The sequence below is a fragment of the Pseudophryne corroboree genome, chromosome 2 (assembly GCF_028390025.1).
Source record: "Pseudophryne corroboree isolate aPseCor3 chromosome 2, aPseCor3.hap2, whole genome shotgun sequence".
Classification (NCBI taxonomy): Eukaryota; Metazoa; Chordata; class Amphibia; order Anura; family Myobatrachidae; genus Pseudophryne; species Pseudophryne corroboree.
The window spans coordinates 654,614,157-654,635,098 of NC_086445.1; the positions used below are offsets into that span (position 1 = coordinate 654,614,157).

Below are 20,942 nucleotides of genomic sequence, written 5' to 3' on the forward strand. Positions count from 1 at the left end.
CACCTCGACGATAAAAGGAAAATCGGGGTTGGGGTGTCTAAGGACGGGAGCCGAGACAAAGGCCTGTTTCAGAGCCTGAAAGTCTTGCTCGGCTTGAGGCGACCACTTTGAAGGATCAGCGCCCTTCTTAGTCAATGCCTCAATAGGAGCAACCAAGTCGGAAAAAGCATGAATGAAACATCTATAGTAAGTGGCAAAACCTAAAAACCTCTGAATTGCCTTCAAATTAGTTGGTTGAGCCAATTCAGGACTGCCTGGAGTTTTTTAGGTTCCATAAAAAAACCCCTCTGGGGAAATAATATATCCTAAAAAGGACACTTCCGTAATATGAAAATCATATTTCTCCAACTTGTCATACAGGTGATTCTCCCGCAATTTCTGAAGTACTTGCCGAACATGGAGATAATGCTGTTCTGGGGACTCAGAATATATTATAATGTAATCTAAATAGACAACCACGAATTTCCCCAGGAAGTCGCAGAGGACATCTTTTATGAGATCCTGAAACACTGCGGGAGCGTTATACAGGCCGAATGGCATTACGAGATGCTCGTAGTGTCCAGACTGTGTGCTAAAAGCTGTCTTCCACTCATCCCCGGATCTTATCCTCTGAGATCAAATTTAGAAAAAATGACTGCGGTGCGGAGTCGATCGAACAGTACAGAATGAAAGGTAACGGATAAGTGTTTTCTACAAAAATGTTATTCAATGCTCGGTAATCTATGCACGGCCTAATAGACCCGTCTTTTTAAAAAAAAAAAAAACCCTGCACTCAAAGGGGATTTCGAGGGCCTAATAAATCCCTTTTTTAGACTTTCCTGCACATAGTCATCCATGGCCTTAGTCTCTGGGCTAGAAAGTGCATAGAGTCTCCCTTTTGGCAAAGTAGCACCAGGAACGAGGTCAATGGTGCAATCATAAGAGCGGTGGGGTAGCAGGACGTCTGCATTACCCTTGGAAAACACATCTGCGTAGTCCTGGTATACTGATGGAATACGTTCCGAAACAATGACCGCAACCCATACCGGATGAGAAATACACCTCTTAGAGCAGTTGGAACCCCACCTTGAAATTTTCCCAGATTGCCAATCTATGGTAGGATTATGGAGGGTAAGACAGGGGTGACCTAAGACTAAAGGCACGGCCGGACAAAGAGTGAGAAGGAATTCAATCCTCTCGGAATGCAACGCACCCACAGTCAACTGTAATGATGGGGTCTGATGGGTAATTACCCCATTAGAGAGAGGGCCACCATCCAGACCGTGCATAGTAATCGGTCTATCAAGCTGGAGCTGCGGAACTCCCAGAGCTTGAGCCCAAGTAAGAGCCATAAAGTTCCCAGCAGCTCCGCTATCAATAAATGCTAAAACAAAAGAACTCTGACCACCTGAAGATATTTCGGCAGGAACTAACAAAGAATCATGTGAGGAGACTATCTGAAGACCAAAGTAACCCCCCCCCCACACTTTTCACTTGGTCAGAGCGTTTCCCTGCTTATTTGGGCAGCTACGTGCAACATGTCACTTGCCGCTACAGTATAAGCAGAGCCCTAAATTTAACCTTCTGGTTCTCTCCTCAGGGGACAGTTGGAACAGACACTTGCATGGGCTCCTCGACATCCTCAGGAAGAGCATACACGCATGGACTAGGCCTAAGATTAGCCCCTCTTTCAGTCCTCTGCTCTCGGAGACAGCGATCGATCTTAATAGCAAGCTCCATGAGCTTATCTAAGGTTTTCGGAGCTGGGTACTGAATGAGACTAGCCGTAATCACTTCTGACAAGCTGAGGCGAAACTGGCTGCGCAGAGCAGGATCATTCCAGCCACAGTCATTCGACCAACGGCGAAACTCTGTACAATATGACTCAGCTGGATTTTTACCCTGTTTTAACGCACGTAAATGGCTCTCTGCAGATGCTTCCCTATCAGGATCATCATACAACAGGCCTGACGACTTGAAAAAGCATCCATCGTAAGTAAAGCTGCGTCATCAGGTTTTAGCCCAAAGGCCCAAGTTTGTGGGTCCCCCTGAAGTAACGACATAACTATGCCCACCCGCTGGAATTCTGTACCTGAGGACCGGGGCCTTAAGCGAAAGTAAAGTTTACAGTTCTCCCGAAAGTTAAAAAAATATTTTTGGTTACCCGAAAAGCGATCAGGAAGGTTCATCTTAGGTTCAGGAGTCACACTCGGGGAAGCTCGTAAAAGGTCTTCCTAAGACCTCACCCGAAGGGTAAGGTCCTACACCATCTGAGTGAGAGTCTGAATCTGACTGGCCAATACCTGGCTGGGATTCTGTTCTTGCACTGACGGATTCATGAGGACAGACTTTCAAGGCACCCTGATTGTTTTTGCAGCCGGTGATAATGTTATGTCCTCTGTAACTGGAACTCAGGAGACAGGGTGGCAGCAGAGGTGTTCCAGGTACAGATGCGTGAAGCTGCGACTGAACTGAGGTATGCAGCAACACCAAACAGAAACCCTGACTCCATTGTCTCTCCCAAGTGGTCAGTCAACGCCTTCGTGACTATGTTTTCTTGGGCCCACGGCAGCCGCGTTTGACGGGTGGGTTAGGTCTGTCCGACTCCGATGCCCCCCGATCTTAGTGAGTGACAAGTCATTAACCGAGGCCAAGAGAGAACAAGGGGAAAACTGACTAAGACAAACACACATGAAAAAGGAAACTACTAAAAATGATACCTAAGTTATGTGCGGTGCGGCCGCCAAGAATAACCGTATCAAAAGTAACGTCCTAAACGCAAACAGAAATCGTCGCAACTTAGTGAGGACAACAATTGCGGAACCTCCGCAGAAAACCCAAAAGAAAGAAGGATAGAATAACTCGGCCAAGCCGAAAGGTGCGGCAGAGCCGCTACTCATGACACCGGGTACAGTGCATGCAGAAGGAATGGGGCACCCCAAGGTAGCCGATACAGGATCACTGGAGAGGAGGTCTGGATCGGATATCAGGAATGAGGCTCCAGACAACTGGACACAGGATGCCGCATGCAGGAACAGACTGACAGCACTGGAATACTCCCAAGGCAGGACACAGCTCACAAGAAGCTGTCACTGGCGTCTGAGTCCAGTACTGGAGGAGGATATAAAAGATACCTCCCCCAATCCCTGCAGAGAACCTGATTAGAAATATTGTGCAGCTGCCCTGCTGCACGTTCCAGAGCCGCCAGGTGGATAATTAATTGCACAGCAACGGGGAACGCCGTCTGCCTCTGGACTCCCCGTTACCAAGGATCCAGCGGCTCCCAGAGCCCAGCGTCAACCTGTTGCCAGGCACCGGGCGGGGACCAGCAGTAGGTGTGGCATATGTGATGTGCCGGCCCAGCTGGCAAGAAACGGCCGGGTGCCAGCGTGCCTCGCCGCGGCTAACACCGAGAGACCCAGCCAGGGGTACAGAAATCGACCCTGCAACTTGCCAGGGTTTGAGCAAGTTAATATGGTATGTTTACTCTGTATGCCTCCTACCTGGCTGCCTGACATGGTAACTTGCCAACCCTACTGGTTGTACCACTTCATAGGGGCCATTCGAATGGGCAAACAACTTGCTCTCTTGTGTTGGTACTAAACTAAATCCTTGTACCCTGGATGGAACTTTCGAACGTGCGCAAACTTTCAAAGTTTGTCAGCCCAAGTAGCGCCTGGCCACTTTAATCATTTTACTCACAAATATATGTAAATATGCCTCTGGGTCATCTGAGGCAGCTATTGTCTTTAAATGCCCTGCAGATGTTGTTTGCACTGACTGAGCCACAAGCTGCAACATTTTCTCCTCTGTCCTCTGATGGAAGGCTAACAAATTTGCCATAGTACAGTATGGAAAATATTCTACATTATTGCTTCTGGAGGTTTATGCAAAAATGTAGGCATTTTTAAATAAGGACAATGAAAAGCCAGTATTTACCAAAAATAAACAAAACACAAATGTATAATTTTATTTACAGCTACTCAACAAAGTTAGCTTTCACTTACAGTAAGACAACAGTCACAAAGTACAACATATAATTTCTCAAGCATCATGTTCAGGGAAAAGTAAGCACTATTCTATACTTGCTGTATAGTTTTGCTGTAGTTGAGCCAGCATGTGGTCTTTAACTACAAAGAATGCAATTAACACCTGGTGATTATGCTATCAGCATTTACTTGTAACACATGAACCAATCACCACAAACATTAAATTAACAAAACAAACAGCCCCCACAGCACCTCTTATACACATAATTCCCCCAGTAGAAGCACCTCTTATACACATAATGCCCATGCTAGTAGTGACACTTGAACACATAATGCCCACAGAAGTGCCACTTATACACATAATGCACATAGCAGTAGAGCCACTTATACACATAATGCCCATAGAAGTTCAGCTTATACACATAATTCCCCAGTAGTAGTGCCGCTTATACTTAATGCCGATATTAGGAGTACCCCTTATACACATAATGGCTCCAGTAGTATTGCCGCTTATACCCGTAATGCCTGCAGTAATGCTTACACACATATTGCCCCCAGTAGTAGTGTCCCTTATACACATAATGCCTCCAGTAGTAGTGCCAGGGTCGGACTGGCCCACAGGGTTACAGGGGAAACCACCAGTGGGCCCCACTGCCTGGTGGCCCACTCCTTCCTCTAGGGATCAGGTTCCAGACTGTGCACTTGTATTATACATAGTAGATATGTTGCATTACACTGCACAAGTCTATTGTGTATTTCAAACCTCTGTGGAGGCTGGTCACACCCCCTTTGTAGGCTGGCCACACCCCTAAGTATGGGCCCCTATCACTGCATTCCCCTGGTGGGCCCTTCATGCCCCAGTCCGACACTGAGTAGTGCCGCCTAAACATTATGGAGGTCATTCAGAGTTGTTCGCTCGCTAGCAGCTTTTAGCAGCCGTGCAAACGCTATGCCGCCTCCCACTGGGAGTGTATTTTAGCTTAGCAGAAGTGCGAATGAAAGGATCGCAAGAGCAGCTACAAAGTTTTTTATGCAATTTTAGAGTAGCTCAAAACCTACGTCACAAGCACACCCTGCGTTCGACCAGCCACGCCTGCATTTTTCCTGGCATGCCTGTGTTTTTCCGAACACTCCCTGAAAATGGTCAGTTGACACCCAGAAACACCCACTTCATGTCAACCACTCTGCGGCCAGCAGTGCGACTGAAAAGCTTCGCCAGACCCTGTGTGAAACTACATTGTTCGTTGTAATAGTACGTCGCGCATACGCATGCGCAAAAGTGCTGTTTTTTTTGCCTCATTGCTGCACAGCGAACTAATGCAGCTAGCGAACAACTCGGAATGACCACCTATGCCCCCAGTAGTAGTGACGCTTATACACATAATGCCCACAGTAGTAGTGACGCTTATAAACATAATACCCCCAGTAGTAGCACCCCTTATACACATAATGCCCCCAGTAGTAGCACCCCTTATACATCTAATGCCCTTAGTAGTGCTTTTTATATACATAATGCCTCCCATAGCAGTGCCACTTATACAAATAATGCAAACAGAAGTGCCACTTATACATATAATGCCCCCAGTAGTAGTGTTGTTTATACACATAATGCCCACAGTAGTAATACCCCTTATACACATTGCCCATAGTAGTAGTGCTGCTTATACACATAATGCCCACAGGAGTGCCACTTATATACGTAATGCCCACCACACACATACACACACACACACACACCGATATACACACATTTTCTCGCTCTTTCCCTCTACTTACCTAACAAAGTCAGGCTGTCTGGATCTTTAAAAGTTTCACAGGGGGGGGGGGGCTTCAAGCTGCTGGCACCACTGTCATACAGTGTGACAGATGCAGCACCTGGCAGCAACAGAGGACATCAGCAGGGATGCAGATCAGGGAGAGCACCTATCTAGCCTGGTGCCTCCCTGGCATCCCTTTACTTAGCAGGTAGTGCAGACTCTGATCTTGGACCAAGTAATATTAGATTATTATTGTGGATGTAGAATGTGGAACTGTGTTTCAGCATGGTAACTTGTAGATGAGGGGGTCTATTCATTTGATGTTGTATCCTTTCCGACGGAAAGGATTCAACATTTCAGTATTCAATTTGCAGCCAAATCCGACAGGTTTTGGCAGTTTCCAACAATGGCAATCCAAACTTTTTTAGTCGGATTGACATTGTCGGAAACGGGGTTAAAACTTTTGTTGGATTTGGCCACTAATTTAACAAAACACATGGATCCGTGGCTAATCCGTCGATCCAAGTGTTTCTGACTTGTTGGATAAATATCAGTTTGATTGAATACCTTAAAATGTCGGAAACTGCTTTTTATCTGACAAGTCGGGAAATCTGACTTGAATTGAATAGACCCCTTAGTTGTAGACCAGTGATTTTCAACCTTTTTAAACTCGTGGCACACTAAACAAGATTTTAAAATTGCCAAGCACACCATCAGTTTGTTTAAACAAATATAATATATAATAACAAATATCAACATATAGTTAATATATGCTGATATTTGTTATCATTTCCTTTAAAATGCTGTAATAAAACAAATGTTTTCACTCCCACAGTAATAAAATACTCTGGCCCCCACAGTAATAAAACAAATGCTTTCACCCACACAGTAAGAAAACACTTTAGCCCCCACAGCATACCTGCCAACTGTCACGATTTTCGCGGGAGAGTCCCGTTTTTTTGGGACTGTCCCGCTGTCCCACCCACAGGCCGCAGTGTCCCGCGGTGGGGGGCAGTTGGGAGGCTCCTGTCACTGCGCTGAATAGATGCTGTGTGCATGCGCGCAGCTTCTATTCACGAGTGACATAGGGAGAGGGGGGATGCCAGCAGCTCCCAGAGCACTAGGCATGCCCCCTTCAGTGACGGACGAGGTGGCGTTGCTTACGATCGCGGCATCACTGCAAAGCCACACCCCTTTTTCAAAGACCATGCCCATTTTTTGGGAGCGTGCGTCCTTCTATCAAGATAGAAAAAGTTTGGAGGTATGCCCACAGTAATAAAACAAATGCTTTCATGCACACAGTAACAAAACACATTGGCCTCTACTGTAATCAAACAAATACTTTCACTCCGCCAGTAAAAAAAAAAAATGCTTTCACCCAGGGGCAGATGTGCCGCTAGGCAACCCAGGCATGCGCTTAGGGCCCCATGAGTCTCAGGGAGCCCGGCCATGGCCATGGATTGCAATCAGTAGCGGCGCTGCAGCAGAGGAGGTTTTTTTCGGAGCCTGGCTGACCCGGCCCGGCCCCTACAGACTTTCAGTGCATGCTGAATGGACAGCAGCCGCTGGCACCAGCAGCAGCTCATGCCCACACAGCACACACATTCTGTCTCCGTGGTCAGTCACATTGTAGCCCCCTCCTCCTCTCCTGCATGTGACTGACTGGCATGGAGACTGAGCAGGAGAGACTAGAGAAACCCAGCCAGAGTGTGGAACCCCTCTGAAACTTACAGGACACACTGTACATCTACCAACTTCCTATATAATAGCTCAGATCTGTGAGTCTGTGACTGTGTATATAACGCTGGGCATGGCTAGTAGCTCTCATTGGGTGAGCGTCAGGTCTTTCACACCCAGCGCACAGTGCACAACGCACAGGGCCCGTTTTTCTCCCGCATGCTGGTACTTGTGGTTCTCCAAGTACCAGCTTGCGGGGGAGGCTTGCTGGGACTTGTAGTTCTTCTGGAAAAAACAATATTCTCTGAATTTTCTCAAGGCTATCAGCCTCCCATCCGCAGCCCTTGGATGGGGGGGACAGCCTCGGGCTTCACCCCTGGCCCTTGGGTGGCTGGGGGGGGGACCTCTTGATTGAAGGGGTCCCCACTCCCCCAGGGTACCCCGGCCAGTGGTAACTAGTTGGATATTTAATGTCACGGCCGCAAGGCACTGTATAAAAGTGACATGAAATAGTCATTATTTACCTAAATTCTGGTTTTATAATCCCAGGCTCAGGAGTGCTTGGTAGAACCACTGCCAATGCTAATGTCTGCTACAGTAAGATGTGTCAGGGTCTGCCTGCTGATTAAGGAAGTCACCACTTAGCCAGGTTACCAGGCTCTGTGCCCCTCCCCACACAAACAGAGCCTAGCCAACCACACACACACAGTAAGTGCCAGAAAAGCAGTGCTGCCAATTCTACGCGTCACTTTGATTTGTTGCTCTGTGATTGGATGCCGCCGCTGCTCATCATTCCGTCCTGCGGCCTATCGCCGTAGACCACAGGGCGCAGAGAGAACAGACCAATGGGTAGCGAGGTGTCATAGGGAAGGGTTGGGGCGGTGTGTGCAGGTCACATGACTGGAGGGAGCAGAAGCTGAGACATAATGGTGAATTTATGTGCTCCCTGACCTGGCCATTGCGGGCCCGGGGTGGGGCCTCAGAGGGTACCTCACCCCATGCCCTGCGGGTGATGGCCCAGGGGTGTGCAGGGACTAGCTGGGCAGGGGGTGCCCCTGGACCTAACCTCCTGCAGTGCTGCTGGCCTATATGTGCCAACCCCCTGCCTCTTACAGCTTATAGAGGTCTGTCTGCTGCCCTGTGTTATATATACAGTATATTATATATGTGTATGTTATATGCAGTACATTGTATATGTATGCACTGCAGGGGGTGTATGTTATATATACTGTGTATGTATGCACTGCAGGGGGTGTATGTTATATGAATATATATATATATATATATACACTATATATATATATATATATATATATATATATATACACACACACACTATGTATGTATACACTGCATGGGGTGTATGTAATATATATATATAACGTGTATGTACTGTATACACTGCAGGGGGTGTATGTTATAAATGCTGTGTATGTATACACTGCAGGGAGTGATTCAGTATGTATACACTGCAGGGAGTAATTCAACCTGCCCTGCGTGCATTGTTCACGTCGTCAGGAGGGGCTACAGCCCCTTAACCATCGCACAACCTTTGTCTGTACAATCTTTACCCACTCACAAAATTATGATTGGAGGTAATACTCCATATAACAAAAATATTGCACGCCCCGAGGGCGTGCATGGGTTAAGGGGACGTAGCCCCTTGCAACGGTGTGAAGAGCGCCTGTAGGGTGCGATGAATCTCCTAATAGTGTGTATATAACTCCGCATGTACATTGCCTTGTTATACCAGGCTTTCCACCTGTGGGCCCAGTGAAAACCTGTGGAGCACGTTGCAAAAGTGACAGTTGCATACCCCTGTGCTGCCAGCTTCGCAGAGACTTAGGGGGACATTTACTAAGCAGTGATAAAAGCGGAGAAGTGAGACAGTGAAGAAGTTGCCCATGGCACCAATCAGCACTGAAGTAACATCTATAATTTGTATACTATTAAATTATACAGAGCTGCTGATTGGTTGATGGGGCAACTTCTCCACTGGCTCACTTCTCCGCTCTTATCACTGCCAAATAAATGTACCCCTTAGCCCACAGCCTTGACCACCCTAGGCACAGTGGAGGTTGTGATCAATCCCTCTCACCTGATTGGTCAGCCACTGGGGGGAGATTCAGTGTGGGAGACATCCAGGGAATCCCTGTGGATCCGAGGGATTAAAAAGGAGCAGCAGCCGGCGAAAAAAGGAGAGTGACAGGACCGTGGAGGAGGAACGTGGATTGGCTCCAGATAAGCAGCGGCAGCTCCGTGCATAGCCCAGCCAGACCAGGCGGCACAGTAAGTGAGGCAGCCCCGAAACTCTTGCCAGAGTCAGCGGGAGAGCAGAGATCCCCGCAGTTACGGCAAGGTAGTTCCCCTTCCAGAGACACAGAGGGCGGGATGTACTAAAGGAAAAATGCAGTAAAACCCCCGAAAACGGGGTTTTACCGCATTTTCAAATGTACTAAGACCCTACCGCCGGTTTTTCGCCATCCAGGGTATCGCCAACTCTGGATGGCGATACCCAATAGAAGCCTATGGGCTTCTTATCGCTGACCGCCGCAACCCGCCACCTCCGCCGCAGACGCCGACCCCCACCCCCCTGGCATACCTTCCAGGCAGTCCTGGTACCAGAAGGTAATCTCCTCCTCCCCCTAGCAACGCAGCCGGAGGTTCTACTTGCTGCAGGCGGAGGAGGAGGCGCCGGGGACAGCCTGCTGCTGCTTCCCGGTGTGGGGGGGGGGGGGGGGAGTGTGGAGACCCCTGGGAGGTGACAGAGACCCCCCGAGACCACCTCACAGGTATCGCGGGGGGACTCCGTCACCGCATTGCGATATTGACCGCATATATTAGTACATATGCAATCAACATCGCTGCGATAAGCAGTGAGGGGTGGTGATGTATCTTAATACATCCCCCCAGAGAGAGAGCAGCGAGGAGTGGAGCTCCCAGTGACATGTGGAGGCAGCTACAAAAGGAAGATCCCGGAGGAGGAAGAACTCAGCCTAGAGATAGTGCTGTGGACTGGGCAGCTAGTGTCAGCCCTGAGAAGTGACATGGACACAGAGGCATATCTAGGGTCTTCGGAGCCCAAGGCAAGATGAAGAGTGCCCCCCCCAAAAAAAACACACACCAAAAGTAGTATGTGCGCGCGCCTTCGACGCGTGCGTCGAAAAAATGGGTGTGACCACGCTCCAGAAGGAGTGTGGCCACACACCAGAAGGGGTGTGGCGGTGTGGCCACTGAAAATGCCCCACAGTGCCAGATACATGTCCCACAGTGCCAGTTACAATGCCCCACAGTGCCAGATACATGCCCCACAGTGCCAGTTACATTGCCCCACAGTGCCAGTTACAATGCCCCACCATGCCAGATATATGCCCCACAGTGCCAGATACATGCCAGATACATGCCCCACAGTGCCAGTTACAATGCCCCACAGTCCCAGATACATGCCCCACAGTGCCAGATACATTGCCCCACAGTGCCAGATACATGCCCCACAGTTCCAGTTACATGCCCCCCCCCCCTCACTCACCGCTTCTTTCCGTGGCTGTGCTATGTGAGGGGAGGAGAGCGCAGCACAGCGCCGCTCCAGGTCTCCGACGGCGGCTATGTGGCGCTGGTTCGCTAGCCAATCAGAGCTCGTGGACCGGCAGCCAATCAGGAGCCGGTCCGCAAGCTCTGATTGGCTAACGCCGCCGGTGGCCGGAGACCGGACACACACAGCGCTGCTGGTGCTGGCAGCGGCGGTGAGGGGAGGGAGAGACGCTGCGCTCTCCTCCCCTCACATTGCAGCATGATGGGGGCGAGTGGGGCATGATGTCCTGGCCGCTGGCGGCGCCCCCCTCTGCTGGGCCTGCCAAGGCGCCCAGGGCACGTGCCCCACTCACCCTACCCTAGTTACGCCTCTGCATAGACCGCCAGTGAGGAAGACTCTACACAAGTCAGAAAGTTCTCATTGTCACACCTCCTGCACACATTTACTGTAACGCAGAAAGCAGATCCATCTATCTGCGCTACACTGATTCATCCCTCTTTTTCTCCCATATACTATTTTATTTCCTTTCTCTTTCTCTTTTTTTTTCTTCCTCTCTCTTCCGTTTCCTACATAGGTGCACTCTCATTGGTGTACTATCATAAATAATTCTCTACTATCATACCACGCTGCCAATGCCCGATCTCGTCTGATCTTGGAAGCCAAACAGCGTTGGGCCGGGTTAGTACCAGGAGAGGAGACTTCCTGCGAATACCCGGTGTTGTAGAGCAGGGACCATTTCCCTTCATATGTGATTTGCAACGCCAACAGCAGCATCACCACTAACTCTCATTTTCTCTTCTTTTCTTCTTTTGAGGCTTACTACCTATTTTTTGTGGCTTACGTCAGGAAGTCAAGCTCTTTTGAATGCAGGAGACTAACCATCTTTGAATTAAGTAGCCCAAGTGGGACGTACTTATCAAATAACTCTTATGATCACTCCTTGGTTCCATCAATACAGATATTCTGTACTGGTCAGGGGAAATGGGGGTAAGACGATCAAATGTCTACAACCATTCCAATCACCAATTGTGATTAATCAGACCAGAACATTTTAAACAATTCTAATTATCTTTTCTTTCTTTTCTCTGATATGGATCATTTATATGGGTATTCTTATCACAAATGTCAACATTAAAAGTTATGTTTTAAGTATCTTTTTCTACATGTTATAGGAATTTTCCTTTTCTTCTAAGAGTGCGCCCACACAAGAGCCTTCTTTTTCTCCCTTTTTTCTAGTACAAGACTCTACACAAGTAAGAAAGTTCTCATTGTCACACCTCCTGCACACATTTACTGTATGTTGGAATTGAGTCCTTCTTTCCTAAGGCACAGTGTAACTGACTGCTATATAACACATTGGGATGGATTCAAATGATATCGCACCCGCTATCTCCCATCTAAAGTGACGGGAGATGGATGGGCGATATGCAAATGTTATCATGCTGATTGCGCTCATTCCAGTCTGGTTTAGGCACGTCAAGCACCTAATCCTGACTAAAGTAATTAGCGCAATTGTGAAGAGACCTGTTGGGCGCCCAAACGGGTCTCTTCACATGCATTTCATCTAACTACCTCCGGGGGTAGTGAGATTAAATTAAGCAAGAAAACGGGGCTGTTTCCAGGGTTTGGTTTAGCCTGCCTAAAGCAGGTGAAACAAAATCCCAGATAAGCCGCGTCTCATGCCGGCTTATCGGGGCTAATTATATAGCACCCCGGCGGGACAATTACCCCCGGTAAATTACCGGGGCTAACAGGATATCCCCCTTAATTTTGTGCTAAAAGGAGAGTGATAGTGTAGTTGTATGAACCCAGTCAAGTGACTAAGGCCCTCATTCCGAGTTGATCGCGCATAGCAACTTTTTGCTGCTCGTGCGATCAACTACACGCCGCCTATGGGGGGGTGTATTTTAGCATAGCAGGGCTGCGATCGCTTGTGCAGCCCTGCTATGCTAAAAAAAGTTTCCTGCAAAACAAGATCAGGGTCAGACTTACTTACCCTGTGCGACGGATCCAGCGACGAAGTTCCCGGGATCACTTTCTTCTCTCTTCTGGTCGTTGCCCCGCTGCACATGCGCAGTTCGGACCCTGGTGCACCGCAGCGAAGAACCGCTGTGTGCGAACGGGTCGGAATGACCCCCTATAAGCTACCGCAAAGACTGAGTAAGCTTCCTAGCAGAGGAGTGACAAATAATATCTTGTTTACCTGGAACAGTTTTTTCCCAGTCTCAGCGTAGCCAGGACAAGAACTCACCCCTTTTTACAGTAACATGTCTAGACAAACTTAAACATATACTGTATATATATGTATATAACAGGGACGTGCGGTGAGCTAAATAGCCCAGGATGCATTGGCTAGCACCAGAGCCAGATTTACATGCAACATATGAGCCAAAATGTACATCTGGGCATTATACACAGATGCAGCAGTATAAACTAGAGATGTGCATTTGAAATTTTTCGGGTTTTGTGTTTTGGTTTTGGGTTCGGTTCCGCGGCCGTGTTTTGGGTTCGACCGCGTTTTGGCAAAACCTCACCGAATTTTTTTTGTCAGATTCGGGTGTGTTTTGGATTCGGGTGTTTTTTTTCAAAAAAAACCTAAAAAACAGCTTAAATCATTGAATTTGGGGGTCATTTTGATCCCAAAGTATTATTAACCTCAAAAACCATAATTTCCACTCATTTTCAGTCTATTCTGAACTCCTCACACCTCACAATATTATTTTTAGTCCTAAAATTTGCACCGAGGTCGCTGGATGACTAAGCTAAGCGACCCTAGTGGCCGACACAAACACCTTGCCCATCTAGGAGTGGCACTGCAGTGTCACGCAGGATGGCCCTTCCAAAAAACACTCCCCAAACAGCACATGACGCAAAGAAAAAAGAGGCGCAATGAGGTAGCTGTGTGAGTAAGCTAAGCGACCCTAGTGGCCGACACAAACACCTGGCCCATCTAGGAGTGGCACTGCAGTGTCACGCAGGATGGCCCTTCCAAAAAACACTCCCCAAACAGCACATGACGCAAATAAAAAAAGAGGCGCAATGAGGTAGCTGTGTGAGTAAGATAAGCGACCCTAGTGGCCGACACAAACACCTGGCCCATCTAGGAGTGGCACTGCAGTGTCACGCAGGATGGCCCTTCAAAAAAATACTCCCCAAACAGCACATGACGCAAAGAAAAATTAAAGAAAAAAGAGGTGCAAGATGGAATTGTCCTTGGGCCCTCCCACCCACCCTTATGTTGTATAAACAGGACATGCACACTTTAACCAACCCATCATTTCAGTGACAGGGTCTGCCACACGACTGTGACTGAAATGACGGGTTGGTTTGGACCCCCACCAAAAAATAAGCAATTAATCTCTCCTTGCACAAACTGGCTCTACAGAGGCAAGATGTCCACCTCATCATCATCCTCCGATATATCACCGTGTACATCCCCCTCCTCACAGATTATCAATTCGTCCCCACTGGAATCCACCATCTCAGCTCCCTGTGTACTTTGTGGAGGCAATTGCTGCTGGTCAATGTCTCCACGGAGGAATTGATTATAATTCATTTTAATGAACATCATCTTCTCCACATTTTCTGGAAGTAACCTCGTACGCCGATTGCTGACAAGGTGAGCGGCGGCACTAAACACTCTTTCGGAGTACACACTTGTGGGAGGGCAACTTAGGTAGAATAAAGCCAGTTTGTGCAAGGGCCTCCAAATTGCCTCTTTTTCCTGCCAGTATAAGTACGGACTGTCTGACGTGCCTACTTGGATGCGGTCACTCATATAATCCTCCACCATTCTTTCAATGGGGAGAGAATCATATGCAGTGCCAGTAGACGACATGTCCGTAATCATTGGCAGGTCCTTCAGTCCGGACCAGATGTCAGCATCAGCAGTCGCTCCAGACTGCCCTGCATCACCGCCAGCGGGTGGGCTCGGAATTCTGAGCCTTTTCCTCGCACCCCCAGTTGCGGGAGAATGTGAAGGAGGAGATGTTGACAGGTCGCGTTCCGCTTGACTTGACAATTTTGTCACCAGCAGGTCTTTGAACCCCAGCAGACTTGTGTCTGCCGGAAAGAGAGATCCAAGGTAGGTTTTAAATCTAGGATCGAGCACGGTGGCCAAAATGTAGTGCTCTGATTTCAACAGATTGACCACCCGTGAATCCTTGTTAAGCGAATTAAGGGCTCCATCCACAAGTCCCACATGCCTAGCAGAATCGCTCTGTGTTAGCTCCTCCTTCAATGTCTCCAGCTTCTTCTGCAAAAGCCTGATGAGGGGAATGACCTGACTCAGGCTGGCAGTGTCTGAAGTGACTTCACGTGTGGCAAGTTCAAAGGGCAGCAGAACCTTGCACAACGTTGAAATCATTCTCCACTGCGCTTGAGACAGGTGCATTCCACCTCCTATATCGTGCTCAGTTGTATAGGCTTGAATGGCCTTTTGCTGCTCCTCCAACCTCTGAAGCATATAGAGGGTTGAATTCCACCTCGTTACCACTTCTTGCTTCAGATGATGGCAGGGCAGGTTCAGGCGTTTTTGGTGGTGCTCCAGTCTTCTGTACGTGGTGCCTGTACGCCGAAAGTGTCCCGCAATTCTTCTAGCCACCGACAGCATCTCTTGCATGCCCCTCTCGTATTTGAAATAATTCTGCACCACCAAATTCAAGGTATGTGCAAAACATGGGACGTGCTGGAATTTGCCCATATTTAATGCACACACAATATTGCTGGCGTTGTCCGATGCCACAAATCCACAGGAGAGTCCAATTGGGGTAAGCCATTCCGCGATGATCTTCCTCAGTTGCCGTAAGAGGTTTTCAGCTGTGTGCGTATTCTGGAAACCGGTGATACAAAGCGTAGCCTGCCTAGGAAAGAGTTGGCGTTTGCGAGATGCTGCTACTGGTGCCGCCGCTGCTGTTCTTGCGGTGGGAGTCCATACATCTACCCAGTGGGCTGTCACAGTCATATAGTCCTGACCCTGCCCTGCTCCACTTGTCCACATGTCCGTGGTTAAGTGGAAATTGGGTACAGCTGCATTTTTTAGGACACTGGTGACTCTTTTTCTGAGGTCTGTGTACATTTTCGGTATCGCCTGCCTAGAGAAATGGAACCTAGATGGTATTTGGTACCGGGGACACAGTACCTCCAACAAGTCTCTAGTTGCCTCTGCAGTAATGATGGATACCGGAACCACGTTTCTCACCCCCCAGGATGCCAAGGCCTCAGTTATCCGCTTTGCAGCAGGATGACTGCTGTGATATTTCATCTTCCTCGCAAAAGACTGTTGGACAGTCAATTGCTTGGTGGAAGTAGTAAAAGTGGGCTTACGACTTCCCCTCTGGGATGACCATCGACTCCCAGCAGCAACAACAGCAGCGCCAGCAGCAGTAGGCGTTACACGCAAGGATGCATCGGAGGAATCCCAGGCAGGAGAGGACTCGTCAGAATTGCCAGTGACATGGCCTGCAGGACTATTGGCATTCCTGGGGAAGGAGGAAATTGACACTGAGGGAGTTGGTGTGGTGGTTTGCGTGAGCTTGGTTACAAGAGGAAGGGATTTACTGGTCAGTGGACTGCTTCCGCTGTCGCCCAAAGTTTTTGAACTTGTCACTGACTTATTATGAATGCGCTGCAGGTGACGTATAAGGGAGGATGTTCCGAGGTGGTTAACGTCCTTACCCCTACTTATTACAGCTTGACAAAGGCAACACACGGCTTGACAAATGTTGTCCGCATTTCTTTTGAAATACTTCCACACCGAAGAGCTGATTTTTTTGGTATTTTCACCAGGCATGTCAATGGCCATATTCCTCCCACGGACAACAGGTGTCTCCCCGGGTGCCTGACTTAAACAAACCACCTCACCATCAGAATCCTCCTTGTCAATTTCCTCCCCAGCGCCAGCAACACCCATATCCTCCTCATCCTGGTGTACTTCAACACTGACATCTTCAATCTGACTATCAGGAACTGGACTGCGGGTGCTCCTTCCAGCACTTGCAGGGGGCGTGCAAATGGTGGAAGGTGCATGCTCTTCACGTCCAGTGTTGGGAAGGTCAGGCATCACAACCGACACAATTGGACTCTCCTTGTGGATTTGGGATTTCGAAGAACGCACAGTTCTTTGCTGTGCTTTTGCCAGCTTGAGTCTTTTCATTTTTCTAGCGAGAGGCTGAGTGCTTCCATCCTTATGTGAAGCTGAACCACTAGCCATGAACATAGGCCAGGGCCTCAGCCGTTCCTTGCCACTCCGTGTGGTAAATGGCATATTGGCAAGTTTACGCTTCTCCTCCGACAATTTTATTTTAGATTTTTTAGTCCTTTTTTTACTGATATTTGGTGTTTTGGATTTTACATGCTCTGTACTATGACATTGGGCATCGGCCTTGGCAGACGACATTGCTGGCATTTCATCGTCTCGGCCATGACTAGTGGCAGCAGCTTCAGCACGAGGTGGAAGTCGATCTTGATCTTTCCCTATTTTTGGAACCTCAACATTTTTGTTCTCCATATTTTAATAGGCACAACTAAAAGGCACCTCAGGTAAACAATGGAGATGGATGGATACTAGTATACTTATGGATGACGAGCGACTGCCGACACAGAGGTAGCTACAGCCGTGGACTACCGTACTGTGTCTGCTGCTAATATAGACTGGATGATAATGAGATAAAATTAAAATATATATATATATCACACTAGTACTGCAGCCGGACAGGTATATATTATGTAATGACGGACCTGCTGGTCACTGTCTGTCAGACTCAGCACTGCAGACTCCTAAAGTAAGCTACTAGTATCAAGAAGATAGAAAAAAAAACCACGGGTAGGTGGTATACAATTATGGATGGATGAGCGACTGCCGACACAGAGGTAGCTACAGCCGTGGACTACCGTACTGTGTCTGCTGCTAATATAGACTGGATGATAATGAGATAAAATTTAAATATATATATATCACACTAGTACTGCAGCCGGACAGGTATATATTATGTAATGACGGACCTGCTGGACACTGTCTGTCAGACTCAGCACTGCAGACTCCTAAAGTAAGCTACTAGTATCAAGAAGATAGAAAAAAAAAAACCACGGGTAGGTGGTATACAATTATGGATGGACGAGCGACTGCCGACACAGAGGTAGCTACAGCCGTGGACTACCGTACTGTGTCTGCTGCTAATATAGACTGGATGATAATGAGATAAAATTAAAATATATATATATATCACACTAGTACTGCAGCCGGACAGGTATATATTATGTAATGACGGACCTGCTGGACACTGTCTGTCAGACTCAGCACTGCAGACTCCTAAAGTAAGCTACTAGTATCAAGAAGATAGAAAAAAAAACCACGGGTAGGTGGTATACAATTATGGATGGACGAGCGACTGCCGACACAGAGGTAGCTACAGCCGTGGACTACCGTACTGTGTCTGCTGCTAATATAGACTGGATGATAATGAGATAAAATTTAAATATATATATATCACACTAGTACTGCAGCCGGACAGGTATATATTATGTAATGACGGACCTGCTGGACACTGTCTGTCAGACTCAGCACTGCAGACTCCTAAAGTAAGCTACTAGTATCAAGAAGATAGAAAAAAAAAACCACGGGTAGGTGATATACAATTATGGATGGACGAGCGACTGCCGACACAGAGGTAGCTACAGCCGTGGACTACCGTACTGTGTCTGCTGCTAATATAGACTGGATGATAATGAGATAAAATTAAAATATATATATATATCACACTAGTACTGCAGACGGACAGGTATATATTATGTAATGACGGACCTGCTGGACACTGTCTGTCAGCACTGCAGACTCCTAAAGTAAGCCACTAGTATCAAGAAGATAGAAAAAAAAAAAAACCACGGGTAGGTGGTATACAATTATGGATGGACGAGCGACTGCCGACACAGAGGTAGCTACAGCCGTGGACTACCATACTGTGTCTGCTGCTAATATAGACTGGATGATAATGAGATAAAATTAAAATATATATATATCACACTAGTACTGCAGCCGGACAGGTATATATTATGTAATGACGGACCTGCTGGACACTGTCTGCAGAATGCGTTTATAAAAACACCACACGACGAGTGTTTAACTTTTTCAGGCAGACAATCACAATATACTGGTGGTCAGCAGACAATCACAATACTGGTGGTCAGTGGTCACTGGTCAGTCACACTGGCAGTGGCAATCTGGCAGCAAAAGTGTGCACTGTACTTAAAATATGTACTCCTGCTATAACTGCTCCCCAGTCTCCCCCACAATTAAGCTGTGTGAGCAGTGAGCACTCAGCACAGTCAGATAATGATATACAGTATTACATATGATGCAGCACACTGGGCTGAGCACAGATATGGTATGTGACTGTGTCACACTGTGTATCGTTTTTTTTCAGGCAGAGAACGGATTAATTAAACTGGTGGTCACTGGTCACACTATCAGCAGCAAGTAGTACTCCTCCTAATAATATGCTCCCCAAAATTTGTGTCTCTCTCTAGTACTCTAGTCTAAACGGAGAGGACGCCAGCCACGTCCTCTCCCTATCAATCTCAATGCACGTGTGAAAATTGCGGCGACGCGCGGCTCCTTATATAGAATCCGAGTCTCGCGATAGAATACGAGCCTCGCGAGAATCCGACAGCGGGATGATGACGTTCGGGCGCAAGGCGGGAAGATCCGAGTCGCTCGGCCCCGTGTAAAAAAACCTGAAGTTCGGGCGGGTTCGGATTCCGAGGAACCGAACCCGCTCATCTCTAGTATAAACTCCTTGAAATTTGGTGAGTTTTGATCAGAGATGTGCAGAAAAGTTACCCAGGTGAGGCACTGCCTTCCCTGCCATAGACTTTTTACTCCCAGAGTTTTGGCTATAAAAATTAAATATTAAAAATATTACAAAAATATATACCTGGACACACTAAAAGGAGGGATTCAGTCCTGTGCACAGGCATACTTACATAATCGATCTGAGTTAATCCTTATTTTTTTAATATACAGTATGTGACATTTGGTTAGGGAAATCAAGTAAATGCACTGGGTTTCCCAGTTATTTCTTACTTACCTACCTTACCACAGTTATTCTAGTAACCAAAGTGTTTCTCTGAATAGATACAGTATTTTGTTATGGTAATTGTTTACAAGTGTATATTTAGGTATACCAGTATATTGGTCTCACATAACCATTTTGGGTCATTATATACTGTTGTTGAGATAGACGACGATGAGATTCACCATTCCTGAGTAATAATACATTGCTTAGTGGTCTTAAGGGTTAATTCAGGCTGCATCGCTGCAGCGACAGCGATCGCAGTCTAAATTACTTTGTGGAATGCGTGCGCGCGCGCAGTGGCCGTACTGAGCGTGCGCACCCACGGGAGCTGATTGACAGGCAGAGGTGGTCGTGGGGCGGGAGGGGGTGTGCCAACGGTGTTAGAACGCCATTGGTGGGGCACGGTCCAGACAACGGAGGCGTGTCTTGGCCGTTGGGGGGTGGACCGCGGCAGTTGTGTGGAACGCTGCGGGTAGCTCCCTGCCAGTGCGTCCCCCCGCATGTCACAGTAAATAATCGTGGATGTGCTAAATTTAGCACATCTACAATCAACTCTGAATTACCCCCTTAATGTGAGTTACTGTGTGAAAAAAAGTTGCTTAGCATATGTGGTCGCAACTTACTTTAATATACCATTATTCTGTAAGCTGTTGGTATTCCCACTTGTTTAAATAAATTGGAGTAAATCTGAGACTGTCTCGTGAACGACCAGTTATTCGGACCCATATTCCTTACCTCTCCAAAGTACTCTGGGGGTAATTCAGAGTTGATCGCAGCAGCAAATTTGTTAGCAGTTGGGCAAAACCATGTGCACTGCAGGGGGGACAGATATAACATGTGCAGAGAGAGTTAGATTTGGGTGGGTTATTTTATTTATGTGCAGGGTAAATACTGGCTGCTTTATTTTTACACTGCAATTTAGATTTCAGTTTGAACA

General features: G+C 47.6%; 1 protein-coding gene and 1 pseudogene across 2 annotated transcripts in view; one reads left to right on the forward strand and one right to left on the reverse strand.

The window, feature by feature from the left end:
- Positions 1-20,942, reverse strand: part of KCNC4 (potassium voltage-gated channel subfamily C member 4) — a 366,381-nt gene that overhangs the window by 43,379 nt on the left and 302,060 nt on the right. The gene's annotated exons all lie outside the window — the stretch shown is intronic.
- Positions 11,543-11,661, forward strand: LOC135052710 (5S ribosomal RNA; annotated as a pseudogene).